General features: G+C 32.2%; 1 long non-coding RNA gene across 1 annotated transcript; it reads left to right on the top strand.

Annotated features, from left to right (window-relative positions):
* The first annotated feature begins 752 nt into the window (after nt 1–752).
* LOC118181647 (uncharacterized) lies at nt 753–8,369 on the top strand. The gene is made up of 3 exons (XR_004756913.2): nt 753–1,005; nt 3,751–4,076; nt 6,880–8,369. It is a non-coding gene; the product is annotated as an uncharacterized LOC118181647 (long non-coding RNA).
* Nucleotides 8,370–8,685: the final 316 nt, after the last annotated feature.

Here is an 8,685-nt window from a genome sequence, read left to right as displayed (position 1 = left end):
AAATCTACGTTAATAGTATACTTTTGTTAAAAATAAATGGAACTGCATTTAAAGGATATTAACATTGTATTAGAATATCTGAAATAATATCCTTTTTAAAAGTACTTAAATGTCGGATCGGATATAATAATCTTAGAATTAACAATTAAATTCAAAAAGTTAACCCAGTTTCAGTTATATTTATCTCGCATTTTGTAACCATCAATATTTGTTAATTACATTAACTTTTCGTTAAATAATTTTCAATTTTTGCATAACAAAGAAAAGGTAGTCGTTTACTTCAAAAATGAAATTCATGTCCTTGAGTACGATTGTCAATTATTTCCAACGCATTTCGAAATACCCTTCTAGATTATAAGCGATAAATTTCTGTATACGATTAGATGATGTTTACAACTCAAAATGAGGATTTCATATACCTTGATTAAAGAATATGCATTTGTCTGATAATCATTATAGCTATGATTAACTTTTTTTTATCCAGTAAAAACTGGTTTATAAGTTTCATTATGAGTAAACTTCTTATAGTTCTCAGTAGAAGAAATTTGGATTTAAATCGATTAATCTTATCTGATCGTCCCATTTGATTTGCCTGAGCAAACTGACAAATCCGGATTGCTTGGATCAAACCAATCACCATATGCATTCTCCATCTCTATCGGGGTTTAAAGGGCAAATTTTGCGCTTCGTCATCAGCAATCCTTCATAACCGGAAAACACCCGTTGAAGGCCACTTTAAACAATCTCTTATCCTTAAATGCAGATAAATTTCACACGTTTTTAATATCATCCAAGACAAGATACCATTATGATAAAAATAGCATCTGCATTTCACTTAAATAGGGGGGCAAACAAGCAAAAAAAAATTATATCCGATCCTGAAGACTTTATGAACTCGTTAGTTTATTCTTGAAGCCATGGATACTTTACCTTGTGATGCAACAAACGATTTCAATGGTGTTCATCGAACAATGTATTGAAAAGTAATGGCTGGGCAAATCTTAGGTATATTTTTATCTATATTATTCAGCACTTCTTATAATTGCAATTTTTAAATGTGTTATTCATGCAAATGATAATTTGCGAAAAGCGCTTCATTTTCCATAAAAATTTAATAATGTCTTATATTTTAAAATAATTGACTAAATTATTTATCAATACTCGAAAAATATTCGTTTTAATATTAAATACAGGTTTTGAAACCTAAAATTTTCGCTAAAGAAAATAATATGTTAAATATTTTTTTAATAAAAAATGTTGAGAAAGTAAAGATAAAAACTAATTCTGTGAAATATCTGCAATTATTATTATAATGCTTGTATTTCGTACAGCTGAATGAAGGAAACGTAGAATATGAGACATCAAAACAGAAATAGGAACCTAACATTTTTTTAAGCTTTATTTTCTTAAGAAGACATACCCTGAACCCATTAATGATAACTGTAGTTATTTTCATTTCAGTAAAATATCTGTAGTGTCGAAAGTAAAATAGCTATAGTTCGAATATGGCCATTTGGAAGTCCAAATTTGAAATTTGTTTTATTATCTATTTCATATTTTGTAAAGCATTTATACTTATTGCGTACTCATGTGTACGGCATTCAGAAGCCTTTCGTTTCTTGAAAACGTCTTCCACGAATACATTCCTCTTTTAAGCAAAAAAGCCCTCGTGTGCTCCACCGTATCTTATTAAACAAGCGAACATATATTTATCGTAATTCAACATTTAATATAATCTCTCGGAAATCATTTTTTAACATTTTAGTTCAATACCTCAACGCTTTCAGCTACTAATCCTAACTCATTTTTAGAATAATTTTCATTTACCAAAAATGGCCAAGAAATAATTGTTCAATATTTTTTATGTTAATCTCTCTTAAAAGTTCAAGATCTGCATTTTAGTATAAATAAATTGCAGGCAACAAATGATCGCCTATCGAAGAATAACGAACAATTCTTGCTATTTTTAAAATAGCAGGATTCACTTATAAACTTATAAGATATTTCTCCCACCTTCTTGGCGTGCCTTCGTGGTGTAGTGGTTCTGCACGCTGGGCCGGTATTCCAGAGGTCCGCGGTTCGATTCCCGGCGAAAGCGTTGCTAATTTTTCATCTCTTCGACTTCCAAAAAAATCCTAATGTCCCTACAATCTAAATATACTCTCAATACCTTATTCTCTGATTTCGGAAGTGTGCAAAACAATTCGGTTACGTTGTATGATTGTGACTGTAATTCAGGTGAAGACCTTAGGGTTACCTCGTGATTATTATGTGACCTTAATCTTCCGAAAATCACTCACTGGTATTGTAACAACATCAGCTTTCACTTGATTACTAATTATTTAGCATGGCTGTGATGAGATAATTTTGTAACTTTTCTTTTCTTCATTTGTCATGTTTTGTAATTGTTTATACATTTATTTTATTTATATAGCATGCGTGCTTCTAGATATATTAAATGCTTTAAAGTATTGTCTGTCCGGAAAAGAGGTGATGCAAAAAACACATGTAAACTCTGCACAAAAAAGAAAAAAGAAAAGGAAAAAAAAGGGGGGACAGTTCTATAGCTCTCTTTCTACTGGACCAATTGACGAAATTCAACTAGCCTTTTTCCTGTCTCGAAAGCGCAACTTAATATATATATTTGATTTATACACAGCGTTCTTCTAACATAGGTATTTTGACACAAAATTGGAGTTTTTTCTAAAATAATATACCTTTTTTTTTTTTTTTTTTTTTTCATATTTCAATTCTACGACCCAAATTGTGCTTAAATCTTTTTTTTTTTTAGTCCAAAGGAGCAATTTGCCCAAAGGAGCAATTAACAAGGACTGTCAATTTCGTTTTGGCATTTTGCGTTGAAAATGTCTGTTCACTTTTGAAATTGTTGCCACCAAATATTAGAGCCCTGTATTATATTTAAAGAAATTAAATGATAAAGAATCTGCATAAATGTATGTATGTTTCTCTCATTGAGATAAAACAACGGTACATAGAGACATCCAATTTTGAATAGCGTGCGTTTCCACCCGAATATATGGCTATTTGGAAATCCAAATTTGAAATTTGTTTTATTATCTATTTCATATTTTGTAAAGCATTTATACTTATTGCATACTCATGTGTACGGCATGTGTTCTTATAAGTGGTAAAGGAATACAAACACCTTAATCACCACAACATTAGCACAGTTTTTCAGACGATGATCTGATTATTCATTGTTTAACACTAGCGAAAATATTCTTTCTTTACTTACCCAGCGAAAATATTCTTTACTTACCTGATGAACTCTTCCTATCTTTGTAATTTTCCTATGCTATGTGTCTTCAAGAGAAATCAGAAATAAAATTCCTACCATTCCTACCATAAGAACATGATGGCGTTTGAAACAGACTTCCCGAGGCTTCATTGAATATTATCATGTTGGTGGTGGCAACTACAAATAACGATTCCATCCTCCGAAGAAATGCATGAATAGCATGTTGGTGGCGATTGTGGTAAAATAACTAAGTTTAAAAAAAAATTAGCCAGTTTTATATGTTACCCTAATGTACTTATAAACCTTCCAACATATACGCACCAGCTACAAAAGTGGGGAAACGTACTTCTCTGTTTTTCAAGAAAATCTAGAGCTTTCTCATTAAATCTTGTTATATGCTATATAAATACCATCATGGTTAAATTACATTACATATTATGTTTTTTCAATACATCTGTTCTGTTTGTTGTATATCTGTATTCTCGTTTCAGATCATTTCGAAAACGGCATGAAGTTCGGATCTTTCTTAGCCTCGAAAGTTTTATTGCCGTCGACTGGAATTCTAATTCATTCCAAGTGTTTAATGACATGGTATCCATGACGAAGGTTTGCTGTTCTTTCTATCGTACTTTTCTTTCGCTAGTTTTTCAGCGAAGTAGGAAGTTTTAGATAGAAAGGACGTTGGTGAGAAATTACAGATTTCTGAGCAGTTTCAGAAAACTACTGACGAGATATAGAATAGCTGCAGCATAAGCATTTAAAGCTACAATCTGACTACTGATATGGATGGAATCCAGTAAAATGCTCTTCTGTTGAGGTAAGAATATGTGTAACTTTCTTTTTTCTTTAATTATTTAAATAAAACTATTTCAGATTCTTCAACGGAAATTTGTCGTCTGGAAAAAAAATTTTTCTTCTCAAAAGTATATATAAACATTCTTCAACTATTGTTTCCTTGAGGACAAGAAATTTAAGAATCCTCTGTCTGTGGTAAAAAAAAAATAATAATAAAATAAAATAAATAAATAAAAAAATAACAGCTAAACTTAAATACTTGTAGCAATTAACTTTATGTTTCTTTGCTGTTTCTTAGCTTTGAAATCATTCTTTTGAGATTCGGATTTAATTCCTTTGCATTTCTAAATACATATCTTTAATATTCAGTTTTCATTTAGCATAGTTTAAAAAAATTTTAAATGCATCGCAAGAAATGTTTACGACTTAGAAAATATTTAAATTCAAAACTAAATTGTCAAAACTTTGACATGATATATATGAAGAAAGAAAAGATGTCGAAAGAATAAAGCATAGTACATAAAGCTGTTATATAGCATGTGTATCGAAAGTAGAGACAGTGGAAATTGCCCAAAAACCTTAGGGGAATGCAATTATTACCGCTCTAAGGTTTTTTAGTTGCATTTCGAGAAATCAGCTACCAAGATGACGTTCATCGATTTTTTTGAAAGCTAAAACGTGGTGAGGAAAGAACACGTGCAGAAGTTTATATTATAACATATTTCCTCCCTATTCTCTGTATTCCTTCGTGCTGTAATGGTAGCACACATGGCGCGTATTCGAGAGGTTCGAGTCTGAGTCCCGGCAAGGGCATTGCTCATTTTTCACTTCTTCAGCATCAAAAATATCCTAATGACTCTACAGTATATTTAATTTCAAATATTGTAAAATATTTCAAATGTTTTCATTATAGGCATTTCGCATGTTTGTCCTACGCCATTTCCCATTCGTTTTTTCTTCCTTCCTCTCACCCCATTTGCCAGCGCAGATTCATCAGTTTCTGATGCAAAACAGTTTGCGATCGTGCACCATCTCCAGGACTGATGGAAGTTTTCTGCCCCTAAACAATTCGCTTTCTACAGAATCTAACTGTGGTTCAAAAGAATTTGATTTAACGTCAATGAAAACATTCAAATTGTTGTGACCAAGTGCTTTAAAGAAAATTCTTTTGAAGGACACTATTCCGGCGCCATGCAGATTTTAAAAACAGGTACACTGGAACCTCGAGATACGAGTTTAATTCGTTCCAGCGCTGAGCTCGTATAGCGAATTTCTCGTATCTAGAAACAAACTTCCCCAATGAAGATAATGGAAATCCAGTTAATCCGTTCCTCACCCCCAAAAATCTTATTACCGTCTCATCTTCAGTCGACGTACCTGGTGTTTTTCGGAGAAGGTCCAAGTACAGATTCTTAGCCTTAGCGCAAATGATAGCTTCAGACACCGAATCACCTTCAAACTGCTTCTCGTTAATCCACAACCAACAATAGAACAGCTTCTCAGCATCTTCTAGGACTTTTGGACGGCGTTTGGAAATAACGGTAACTCCTTTGGCCACATCAAGTTTCTTAATTTCTTCCTTCTTCTTCAGAATGGAATTCCACCACTTGCTAATTCGATCACTCTGTGGAGTCATTAGGTATATTTGGAAGGAGTAATTGAAAAATAGCAACTGCCTTCGCCGGGACTCGAACCACGGACCTCTGGAATACCGGCCCAGCGTGCAGAACCACTACACCACGAAGGCACACTAGGAAAGTGGGAGAAATACCTTATAACTCTTATACCACACTTTTGTTTATCTATGATTTCTTTCTTAATTTCAACGGACATGGCTTCCTTCTTTTTCTTTGCAGCATTATCTGAGGCAACAGTCTTCTTGGGAGGCATCGTTAAATAGTTATTTTCATATTAAACACAAAAAATAATTAAATCACAAGCGTACAAACAACACTGAGTGATCTAACGAGGGGTTTCCCTGAGTCGAACCGGACCGAAAAACGCGCCATGCATACCAGCAGCCTGGTTCGTTGCTTTTCCGCTCATATTTTCCTCTTATCCCGAATTTCTCGCATATAGAGATGCTCATATCTCGACGTTCCACTAAATATGAAATTATTGAAACAACTACCTTGTGTTTGGCGTAGATTTAGTCAAAAACTCAATCGATTTTGAGGCAAACAGGTGCCTCTTCATCAGCAGCAAGGAAACCTGCAAGACTAAATCCATCTTTGCTCCTGATGAAGAGGGGCCTGTACCTATTTGCCCTCGAAATCGGTTAAGTTTTTGACGACTAAATCTACGCCAAACACAGGGTTGTTTGCTTTGCTAATTTTATGTTTCACTTTGGGGTGTTTCTCTTCAGTTTTCGTAGTAAATAGTTCAGCGAGTGATACGAATAACATTTCGGTCGATGATATCTTTAATAAGTTAATTCAACTCTTATTTAATTTCTTATTTAGTTTTTAAAATTTCTGTATCACATTTTTTATAACAGCAATGTTAGATGCATGTATGTAAATAAACAGATAATATTCCTGTGCTAATTTTATTTAGCGGGTGCGCAGTTTTTGGTTTTATAATATTTGTAGATTACTCCCATGTGAATGTTAATTTTATGCGCAGCAAATAAAAATATTTTAAGCTTGCATAAATTTAATTCTTAATTTTGCTTTTGATAAAACCGATTTGTGAATTAAATTAATCGAGCCAAACCAGCACGAGATCTATGAAAAAAAGCCTTGTCTTTGATAAATTTACCCATAACACAATATTATGTGTGAATTATATTTATCTTTTTGTAGAACTATATGCTTTTCTTTCAGATTGAAATTTTGAAATATCTGCTGAAGTATATGAGTGAAGAAGCTACAGATAAACTTGACCAGAACGATTTCAGTGATCCAGCCTTTAACTTAATGATGATGGACACTTTTCTGGGCCGAAAAGGAAAGGAACCAGACAAAATCCATTAAGATGGCTTAATGAAGACTGTGAATTTTAAAAATAAACGATATGCCAGTTTGTGTAAAGAAAGAATCAGAGGAAAAGATAAAAATACTCTTTTTATTTTGACTCTCAAAAATTGCGCATTACGGGAAGATAGAACTTCTATGTTGTGGTATCATATCGAAGATAAAGCGATTTAGATGTGATGATCTATGTAGTTCTGATAAATTGGACAATGAAATATATCATGGTGTTTTAAAGCAACTTCAACATCATTTATTGTAAACACAGATAATTCTTTTCTATTTAAAGAAGTAATACAGTCAAACTTCGTTATCAAGTCACCCGAACATTAGGCCATTCCACCTATTAGATCAAATCATTTTGGTTCTAACGAATTCCTGTTTCATTTCCGTGCAATATGTACTATTTAAGATATTTCTGAGATGCTCGTTATAGGTATCAAGTCATATCTAAGTTCACTCTTTGAGTAAAACTATACTACAGGCTCCTTTTTAGTACAAAATTTATCTCCAAACTGAAACTTGTTTCTTACCTCATCTTGAAAATCCATCAGATCAATTAACATCTATCAGTCGGGAAGCTAAACAAATTTGAGGCACAGATTTCTATAGAGAAGAAGATACACGTTTTTCTTAAATTACATTTCAACTTCTGTGTTTATCCTATCTTTTCACCCTCCCCCTCCTACCAAAGAAAAAAAGAAGAGTTTTCAGATTTTACCAGATTCTCGAGGTTTACCCAAAAAGGACTTCCATAATCTACCAATTTTCCCAAAAGGGGTTAACATGTTATGGTTTGGAGAAGGAAATTTACTCACGATTGAACTTCCTAAAATGACTGCGAGGGCATTTCTAAAAAAGTTCGATCAGACAGAATATATGTACAACTTAATATATAATTAGGACATTTTTATAAAGTACATGTCGCCTATTGCAGAAACATTATCCGAAATCCATAATTTTTTATATCAAACTAAACGTAGAGTTATCAATAGTTATTCCAGAAATCAAACAATAATTTCAAAATTTCTTCGCTCTAACAATATACTTATTATTTTATGTTCATAAATTCTTTAAAATATATTTTGATGCTTAATGATAATTATTACTCAATTTTATTTCATTAAATATATTATATATTTCTTCCCCCGCTCCCCCCCCCAAAAAAAACCTATTTTTACTATTCCAGATACTAAGTCCCTCCGGACAACAGGCAATTTTTTCCTTGTCTCAAAAGTGACCTCTTACCGAAGTTTGACGGTATTTAGTTTAAGATAGTATATCTTATAAAAATGTCATATATACAAATCTTATTGCTAATAAATATAAATACAAGAAATAAAGTATGGCATCATTTATTCCTAGTAGAATTTTATTTCCAAGCTAATAAGTTTCCTATAAAAATAGCGTTAATATTTTTTGCAAAATATGTGAATTATTTTTAATTTAATAATGTTTAAGTAATTCGTTTGTTACCTATGAAACTAAATATTACATTCTGTTATTAGTGTTGCACTGCATTAACGGTCACAGTATAATGCTCAAATTTACGTATTGATAGTATTGTGTTTATTATTGTAGTTTATTGCTTCTTTTCATAAATGTTATATTATCATAGTTGCGGTGATATTAAAAGTAAACGTTTTATGTTTACATCTG

The sequence above is a fragment of the Stegodyphus dumicola genome, chromosome 10, assembly GCF_044657685.1.
Source record: "Stegodyphus dumicola isolate Sdum_Otavi_A_Nest chromosome 10, ASM4465768v1".
NCBI lineage: Eukaryota > Metazoa > Arthropoda > Arachnida > Araneae > Eresidae > Stegodyphus > Stegodyphus dumicola.
Note: the sequence above shows the minus strand (reverse complement) of the source record. Positions and strands in the feature narration are given on the sequence as shown.